The sequence below is a fragment of the Vidua chalybeata genome, chromosome 2 (genome assembly GCF_026979565.1).
Source record: "Vidua chalybeata isolate OUT-0048 chromosome 2, bVidCha1 merged haplotype, whole genome shotgun sequence".
In the NCBI taxonomy this organism is placed as follows: Eukaryota; Metazoa; Chordata; class Aves; order Passeriformes; family Viduidae; genus Vidua; species Vidua chalybeata.
Genome location: NC_071531.1, coordinates 68,124,365 through 68,134,577, shown reverse-complemented (window position 1 = coordinate 68,134,577; position 10,213 = coordinate 68,124,365).

The window sequence follows — 10,213 nt, the reverse complement described above, 5'->3', positions numbered from 1 at the left end:
TGGCCCCGCGCTGCGCACAGCCAGGGCGGGGGCACTGCTGCACAGGCTGGGGCAGCCGGCAGAGTGCTCTGGAAACGCACGCCCTGTGGGGAGTTAGCTGAGAGGGGCACAGATTCCGGCCTGCAGATAAGGAAAGGAAGCATCCCCGAGACGTTAATGAGCAGTTCTCTTCTTTACTATGTCCAAAGTGGTTCTCGCCACTCTGCGATCATTGGAGATGCTGGCAACACAGCTCTCACAGAAAATACGTGAAAATTTAATTTCTTAGTCTATGCAAGGTATTAAGCACATTTAAGTACCCGGAGTTTGCCTGCCCTGCCTTTCTTTCTCAGCGCTGTCTCTGCTCTACCCTCCCCACAAACACAAACCCAAACCCTCCACACACAACACCTTTACACCAGGGAGTGCTTTTTGTAAAATGTGCTCTTTTTGGAATAGATCAACGATAAGGCAGAGAAGGCATAGTTTTACATGACAAGGGCTGCCTAGGTGTGTGGGGTCTCCTACTGGCCCATTAGGCTGGTAGGAATGCCTGCACATTCCCACATCCCTCTAACCTGTGTTGAGGACAGATGTCTATTGATAGGGTCTGCTGAAGATCAGCCTGCTTCCTTCGGAAAGCAGATGTGTCAGAGCCAGATGTGACAGTGTGTCCCTAACAACTGTGACAGTGCCCTATCATCTCTCACTCTGTTCTGAGCCAGGGGGACAAGCACAGCACAGGACAGAATGCTGCTTCTTACATGACCAGGTTTTGTGATCCTGGCACCTCTGGTGTCAGATTTTCCCATGTCTTATACAGCTCTGGCTGATTCAATGATCTCTCTTCTGCTGCCAGAAAAGAGCAGCAATACTGTTCCACTTCCTCCTCCTTGCATCATCCTACCTCTCTGAGTTTTGGTGTACCACCCTGCCAGTTGCTCTGGCACACTACTCACCCCTAACAGGCCCAGACACACCTGCTCCACTAGAAAGGCTCCTTTTTTTTTTTTTTTTTTTCTTCTTTTTTCTTTGTGAAAACATTATTTTTCAGGAAACAGGAGGCAGAGAGAGGTGCTTGTTGCTCCCTGTTTGTCACAACTGAACCTGCCTTTACTTTTGAATTCTTTCAAGCCCAGATGTAAGGCAGCTCCCTGCTGGCAGCCCTTTTGCCTGCAGCTATTGCAATTTGAGTGAGCTATCTTTTGAGATATTTTCCTACTGCGGTAACTAAATTAACAGGACACTGGAAAAGCCATAGCTGCTGTAGATCAGAGCACTGGTCAGAGGAATCCGTAGCAAACACTCTTCTGCAACAAAGACTCCTCTTCCACTGGGGACTTTGCAAATGGGTGAGCAGAGAGCAGTTGATATCACAGTTGGCACCTGAAATGAAGCAGATCTTTAAAGTCCTTGAACGACTGCCACCTGCTTTCCTCAAAACACGATACAAGAGGAAGCAAGGTGGGGGCGGAGCTAGCCAGGGCACCAGGGGATTCCCGTCTTCAACACAGTTTGTCTGCTTGTTTCTTCAGTGCCATGAGCCAGACCAAGCTGCTAGCTGCTTCTCCCTGAAATAATGGGAATTTGATTCTAGGGAAGAAATGCCAGTGTAAAGCTTGACTTACTCTACTGTCTCCAAAGGGATGCTTAGCTCCTATTTCTTCATATTTTCTGATTTTTCATAAACTTTTTTTTGTGAATGGTGTTTCTTTTTCTCTTATGAGAAGGAAGGACGTAGAGAAGAGTCCTAATGAAAAGGTAATGCCCTGGTTTTGCCCCCAGCAGCAGCACCAGGCAGTGAGCAGGGAACTGTGCCATCCCTTCTATTTCTGTAATCATCCTGGCAGGGCTCTAGGCTTGGGTTAGGAGTTTACAATCCTTCCCCATCCAGCTTTTTCACATTAATTCATTCATTTTGTCATTAATAGATGGTGTGCGCACCACTGGCAGTAGAGCTGAAGAGTTCCAGATATGCGCAGATAGTTGGCTTTAGTTCTGTTTTTAAAAAAGGCCCCACCAAAATCTCTGCCTCAAAAAGCCAAGAAAAAAATATAGCCTTATGATGAGATTTTTCTAAGTAAATAGGTCAAGAGATTCAGCAAATGGATCTGAGGCTCCTAAGTCACTTAACAAAATTTTATTTCATCACAAGTCACTTTTCCTTCAGTAGAGCAGAGGTGAAAGACGTTTTCAGGGTAGGAAAGATTTTTCTTCTTCATTTAGCAGTGTGGTAAGTTGACCTTGGCTGGACACCAGACACCCACCAAGACTGCTGTGTCACACCCCTCCTCAGCTGGACAGGGGGAGAAAAATATACCAAAAGGCTCGTGGGTTAAGGATGAGGAAGTCACTCACTAATTACTGTCATAGGCAAAACAGGCTCAGCTTGGGGAAAATGAATTTATTACCAAATAAATCAGAGTAGGGAAGCGGGTAATAAAACAGAATCTTAAACCACCTTAAGTTCACTCCCAATTTTTTCTCCCTCCTCACAGTGGGGCAGGGGCGCAGGAATGGGGTTTGCAGCTGGTTCATCCACACATTGTCTCTGGTGTTCCTTCCTCCTCACACTCTCATCCTCCGCATGTGGAGTTCCTCCTACAGGCTGAAGTTCTTCATGAACTGCTCCAGTGTTGGTCTCCACCTACGGGGTGCAGTCCTTCGGGAACAGGCTGCTCCAGTGTGAGTTCCCATGGCATCCCAATTCCTGCCAGCAAACCTGCTTCATCTTGGGCTCCTCTCTGCATGAGGCTTCAGGTCCTGGCAGGAGCCCGCTCTAGCATGGGCTCCCCACAAGGTCACAGCCTCCTTTGGGCATCCACCTGCTCCACCACTGTGGGGTCCTCCAGGGGCTGCAGGTGAGTACCTGGTCTATCAGGGATGTCCATGGACTGCAGGGGAGTCTCTGTTCGAGCACCTACAGCACCTCCTCCCCCATCTCCTTTACTCATCCTGGTGTCTCTTTCACAGACTTGTTTCTCTCATATATTCTCACTCCTCCTTACTGGCTGCTGCTGCACAGCAGTTTTCCCCCTCTTAAAGATGTTATCCCAGAGGTTTTACCACCATCATTGATGAGCTCAGCTTTGACTGATGGCGAGTCCATCTTGGTGCTGGCTGGTTTTGGCTTCACTGGACACAGAGGAGGCTTCTACCATCTTCTTACAGAAGCCAACTCCTATAGCACTCGCTACCAAAGCCTTGCTACACAAACCCAATACAGTTACTGGGTCATCATTAATCCTGAGGGTGAACACACCTATTTAGTTGATCCAAGGCCATTCACTTTTTGTCTGAGATTTCATTTCAGGTAATCTTTTTCCGGACAGTTCTGTGTCCAGCAGTAATAGAAAAAGCTATTCACATCATTCTCTACAGATCAGTGCATGTGTGCTTGATGTAAGAGACCTATAAAACATCATCTTCTTCCATTTTAATGTGAGAAAGAAAAGGCCAAGCTCTACTCAATGTGTCAAATCACTTCCTGGGAGATTCAAGGCCAAAGCAGCAGGCCTCTTCCACTCTTCAGGCAGAAAAGAAGAAATCAGGTCAAACAGAACTGAGTGTGGCCCCTCTCTTGCTCCCCTGCTGCAGGTGGCTGTGGCCACACAGCCCAAAGCGTGTGACAGGTCAGTGTAGCTTTGTGCAGACATTTGCAATATTGATACAAATATGTGGCAAATTATCCTCCTCTAATGACAAAATGAGGTTATTCTCACCTATGAGTTGCCTGTTTTTTCATATATATATATTCCCACATGTTTGTTTTCTTGTATTAGAGGAATAACAGCACACCCACTGTCCAGAAAGCCAAGTGCCTCAAAATAGCACTGAGATGAGTCTGGCTTGCTCAGAACCTGCTGCTCCTTCAGTAGTTCCCAGATACTTTTGATGAGCTGGAAAACACTGTGTAGCATCTAGGGGCATAACAAGCAGTGCAGTTGTCTCCCATCAGGTTTGATATCTGGATCCAGCCTGCAACAGCACCAGGGGCAGTAGGTATGGCACTTTGTCTTACCTGCTTTCAGCTGCTTCATCCCAAAAAATGTTTGCCTCACTCAGTTCCTCAGAAGAAATTAAATACCACAGAGACCAGCTGGCATTCTCCCCCTCCTCCATGGACACAGCCACTAGAGAAGGAATTTATTTCATCTGCCCACACCAGGACTGAAGGAGGCTGCACAGAGGCTCTGTGCCATGGGTTGGCCCTCTCTGCATCCTTGAAGCTCACCCTACCTTCGACTCCAGTTCATCCCAGAACAACTTTATAAGGACATGGAATAACTGTAGCATGAGCCCAAGCCATCTGTGTAGATCTGACCCTCTTCTCTCTTCAGTCCTTGCTTACCCCTGTGGAAAACTCTGACACAGGGATACTCTTGTCCTCTGTTCAGATTCCTGGGAAGCTGTTGTAGGCTCCAGGATTCCCATGTACAAGGATCCCTACACCACAGTTTCTCAGAATGGACCCTGGGACTACAATGAATCATGACTCTTGGGTGAGTCTCAGATTTTTTGCTATGAGGGAAGAGAAAGAGCAAAAAAAAAGTACTGATCAGTGGCTATTTTTGCTGCTGTGGCTGAGTCCTTGTTAAGTATTGACTAAGGCAAGCAAGCTGGAGGATTTTGAAAGGATTTTCTATTCAAATCAGTACACAAAAGATTTATTACCCGTCCCAATGCTGCAAAATTGTGTCAGGCCCTATCAAAATCATGACAGTGGCTTAAATCATGAGTTTAAAAATAGATGTATTAGCTTATTTGTATTTGAAGTATGGTTTCTGGATCATTAGGTTAAACTGGCTTCAAGTTCTTTGTGTTCCTCCATGTCGGAAGCTCTAAAAACACTGAAAAAATATTAATAAACCCCCTGAGATCCTCAAATAGTCACATTTCTCTAGAATATTATCTTTGTGGGGGGAAAAAAAAAGCAGTATACACTGTCATAAGAAGCCTGCTAAAACCATGAGAACTGCCAACTTCTTCTCCTCAAGGCTTTAAAACCTACGTTTTATCTGCTCATGTCTGACAGCAAAAAATACAATGCTGTGACAAAGCAGCACAAAGGCCAGGTTTACTTCTAGAGGAAAGCAACCCTTCCAATTATTTAGGTGTTGGCAAAGAGCCCAAAAATGCTGCTGGTAGCCCTGCTATCAACAAACCTCCAAGCTACCATATTGTTTGCACACTGCTTAGATCTCCCTTTTTAATAGACCCAAAGGATCAGAGCCTGAAGTGCTTGTAGTGGTACAGGGCAAGCTGTGTCCAGACCCAGCAGCAGCACAACCTCTCATGACAGAATCACAGAATGCCTTGGGTTGGAAAGGACCTTAAAGATCACATAGTTCCAAGCTCCCTGCCATGAGCTGGGATGTTGCTATGGGCAACGCTGCTCCTCTGCTGTGGGAAGGGGCACCTTCCACTAGGCCAGGTTGCTCCAAGCCCCTCACTGACAAAGCAATGCCCAGGGATGCAGCCAAGCACCCGCCTTTGTGGCACTCCTCGCCCGAGCCAATACAGCAACACAGTTCAAGGCATCAGATCAGTATTTAATCAGAACAAGTGGCACTTGCCTCTGCTCTCCATCACTCCTCATAGCCTTGAGCCACTCATACATGACTTTCTTACAGTCAGCCCTGGAAACCAGCCTTTCCTGTAAGACTGTACAGAAGGCCCATACAGATGCATCATAGTGGCAGGGAGGGAAGGGAAGGAGGCTGCGACTGAGGACAGAAAGGAGCAGCAGAGACACACAGATGGTGACACCAAGTAGGGATTTTTTGAGTCTACCTGCAGCATTTTTAGCTGTGAAGCCCAGAGGGCTGAATAAGACTCAGACAAGCCACAAGCTGTGTCAGCAAAGCAAAAACATTGTGACAGTGGAATGCCTCAAAAGGAAAGAGGGAAAGCAGGTTTCAGCCTGCTGCCAGACATGGAGCTCTGTCTCTCACGAGGCCATGGACACCCATGCAGACATTTTTAAACCCTGGATACACATGCTGGCTGACTTTTCTCTTACATCTGTAAGAGAGGGGGACTGTAGCCTTTCCACATAAATTGGGATTTCAGCTCTTGCCTCCTATTGGGTTGTAGTTGGGTCACCCTGTCCTTTGGTGATCTCTCTAGGCTGGATGGATTCCATTTAGAGTCCCTCAGGCAGCAACCTCCCTGCCACCCCCCACTCCTGACAAAGCAGCCCTTAGGAAGAATGGCCTGGCGTTTTCTGTCCCCAGCAGATGTCAGGCTCACACCTCAGTCTTGAGGGGACATTTCAGGGCTGGAGCTGAACAACCAGGCTCTGGTTAACTTGTAGCCACCCAGCTCTCCTGCAAAGTGGGGAAACACCAATGCTTTGAGACGCACCAGGCACTCGCTGCTCCTTCACATCAGCCAACACGGGTGCTCAGGTGGTTTGCTTATTTTTAACAGAGCCCTTTTAGTGATTGAAAATAGAAGACAGTCAGGGAGCAGGTTACCTTTCAAACATAGGTCTCCTGATCTAAGGCAAATCATGCACCCACTGCTGGCTACTTGGGGTTTGTGTGGGCAGAGATCAGAGACCTGCCACCAGGCTTGGCAAATGTCGGTGGAGCAGGCTGGCGAGGAGACTTCAACGGGTGCCGACAGCTGGTGCAGCTAAAGGGAGGACCCTGGGGAGCTCAGAGACACAAGAAGCACGGAGATGAGCTGCTAGGGGATGCAAGCACTGGAAAATAAGAAATGCTGAGAGAGCCAGCTGGGGGAAGTTAATAAAGCCTGCCTGTCAGGGGAACTATCTGACAGCAGACAGCCAGAGGAGGGGAGAAAACAGCTCACTCAAGTCCACAGACCCATAACTGGGTTATGCAGCTATATAATCCACTTAAGCTCTAAAACTGTCCTGCCTCCCTCCCCCCAGCCTCTACTCTCCTCTTCTGTACCTCTAATATTCAGAAATGTTTCCTCAAAGCTTTGCAGGAAGTCTTGAGAGTGGTTCAATTTGATTAGCGCTGGCTGGGGAATTTTCCCAGAGGATCTCGGAAGTACAGAGATACATACCCCGGAGAAACCTGCAGGGTATGGGTGAGCTGAGCTCATACACTGGCTGCAGCACTGGAGAGACCTGCTCTGTAAGAGGGGCACACACACCAGCAGAGACACAGGGGTGGGGTTTTTTTAACCTGCATTGGGAAATACATGTGGACACTTAATGCAGTTTATTCAAAAGAAGCTGTCTTCTCCATTATATGTCATTCACCCCAAGAGAGATTAGAGAAAGCACAAGATGCAAAAGGCCTCTTAGATCATCTAGCCCATCACCCCACAAATGAAGATTTAATCCCATTAAGGGCCACTGTTGGCTTCAGTGGCTTCAAGATTTGGTCCTAATTGCACAAACACAAAGCCATTACAAGACTGCAATCTGACAAAGAAGCTTTCTTTTTTACAGGTTATATAATTTCTTTGATTAAAGTGGCTTATCTGCATGCTAATAATTAGAAAAATACTGTCCACTTCTATTCTCGTTTCATTCTGATATCCCGGTGCGCTGGATATAATCGGGAGGTGAGACGTGTATGCGCTGTGAGATCAACAATGCACAGGCACATCAAAAAGACAGGTCCTTGCCCACGAGGGGATTATAATCTAATTTATTATACGGATTGCAGCAGCGCATTACAAGGAAAAAAAAAAAGTTAATTTCATAGGAAGGATCAGGAATGTAGCATCAAACCCTGATCAGGAAGGGAGGTGTCCACACTGATTTTCACATGCTTTGCATCAGCAGCCTACAATAGCTGAACTCATTGCAGGCTATATACACATTTTGTTTGCTCTCTAATTATTAATTTAGAAAGGACATTCAGTCAGGGAGGGGACTGGATGAGAGATGCCCCTGAGAGCTGTCTGGAAAAAATGAGCAAGAATGGATTTATGGAATGAGAGAGATAGAGTCCAGGAGGTTGTCTCCTGTAGCCAGGGTGGTGTGGGAGAGCATAAGAGGGCTGTAAGGAAGAGCACAAGGCTGAATGCATTGACAGTGCCAAGGATGCAACTGACAATGGACCACAGGGCAGGAAAATGTGCAAAGAAGCCCCTTAAGAGAAGATCAATATGGAAGCAAAATGCAAAATTCAATGAAGGAATACATAACTGGGGAATCAAGCTGCCACCCCTGTTTCTTCATCCTCCTGCATATTGCAGATAACAAATAAAAACTCAAAGTCTTTGTGTATTGATTAAACTTATTATAAAACAACAGCAAGGATAGGAAAAAAAATCAAACTCAACTTGCATTTGTAAGATTTTTAGTGGATAAACACCTTGGTCATTTTTCTTAGTAAAAAAAAAAAAAAGGTATGCCACTATTGATCAATGCTAATGGCTTTCAATAAAGGCTAATTAAATTATGCTCTAAGATTGGACAGAGCATAAGCCAAGTCCCAAGCATGCCCCAAAGCCAGTCTGAAGGGAAAAGAGAAAGGGAACTTACCCCTACGAAGCTACAGGGGATTATTTCACCTACTGCAATCTTTAATATGACTATCAATCAGCCAGGAGGGATGTTTATCCCTGTCTCCCAACATATCGTACAGAGGCATTCATTCCCCAGACATGAACAAATTATGACTTGTTCCCTGAACCAAGATGAGGCCCATCTAGTAACCACCTCAATCAAAATGGAAAGCACCAAGCAAAAAAAATATAACCCAAGGCAAGATAGGAGAGCAAAACCGATTAAACATATGTCTAAATATTCATACATAATAAAAGATGGGATTGGAACAAAAGAATAAAACTTAACAGACCTAAAGGACAACCCAAGAGATGTCTTGGAGTTGCTAATGGGAGAGGACAGGTAAATTGTTACTGGCATCTTAACTTCTGCTGAACATCAGTGTAATGAGTAAAGCAAGGAGTGGGAGCCAAGACCTCAGAAATCAGAACTGTCTCTGCTGCCTCACACTTCTTAAACTACTGAGACATTAAAGGAGACCCTCAGCTTTCTTTAAAAAAAATGAAAAAGCATCTGTTCATGTTTGCAGATAAAAGCTTAAAAACACAAAGCAATTGTATCCTAAAGGCAAGTGAAGTGAACTCAAACTTTGTTATTTTAAAATATATTAATAGCTTAAACTCTGAGGACTGAGGACTCTGTGGGGACAGTCATAGTCTCTTGTTTTGTGAGTGCACAGGACTGAGAAAGAGCTAGGCAGAGGTGGAGACAGGAACACTTCCTTCTGCACACCACTTTGGTAAGGAGAAAAGGAGAAGAAAAGATGGAGGTGAGAGACAGGAGAAAGAGACCTTTGTCTTGTTAAATACAGGTGACTGTGACATTTACAACATCCATATTTGTTTTGGCTCTTTTCAGTCTCTTCCACACAGCAATCTACAATCCCCAAAGGGGGTCATACTACCCAGAATATCTGTAGTAGCTTGTATCTATCTCTATGTGTGACTTCAGATTATTCTTCAGAAGCCTCTATATGCATTATATTCACTGCCACGCCAATTCTACAATCACATTAGCAAAGATAATACCTTGACTTTGCTGATTGTGAAATCATTGAAACTTCCATTTAAAGAGTGGCATATGAAGAAGCAAAGAATAATAATTTTTAAGCAAAAACAGATTAAAGGTGAGGCAGATATTGAGCTTCCTAGTGCAAGCTCTCATACTTCAAACTGCAAAGAACAGTGGCCATTAGTGGTGCATTGCATATTACACTAGGAAAAACTGCTTGAGACTCAGACTGAGTTATTTTACTATTCAGTTCATATTTGTTACTGATCTTTTACTTTTTAACAGTTCTAGTGCTTCCATTTTCATGTATAAATGGTCAGATTGATGGTTCGAACCCTGAAGTGACAAGCAAGTATTTAAATTGCCTTTACTCAAATGTTAATCTTGTTTGTTCCCTTATCCTTATGAAATGTGGTATGCAAGAGAGGTTATTAAAATGGGTGTCAGTGGAGGTGTGCACTTAGAATGAATGCAGCTCTTGATCCACACAAATTTAATATAGGGTCATTGAAGGAACAGAAAAGATGGTCACAACAACCTAAGGAAATCAGCAAGACAAACTGTTGGGAAAAGTAGTATATGTTCTTAGAATAGTTGATACAATTAAGAAAATTACAAAGCTTTCAGGCATGCAAACACTTCTTATTGTCCTCCCTTCTCCTGTCTGCAGTATCAGCCAGTCTAATATTAATAGCTAATAATATAAATATCTATCTAATATTA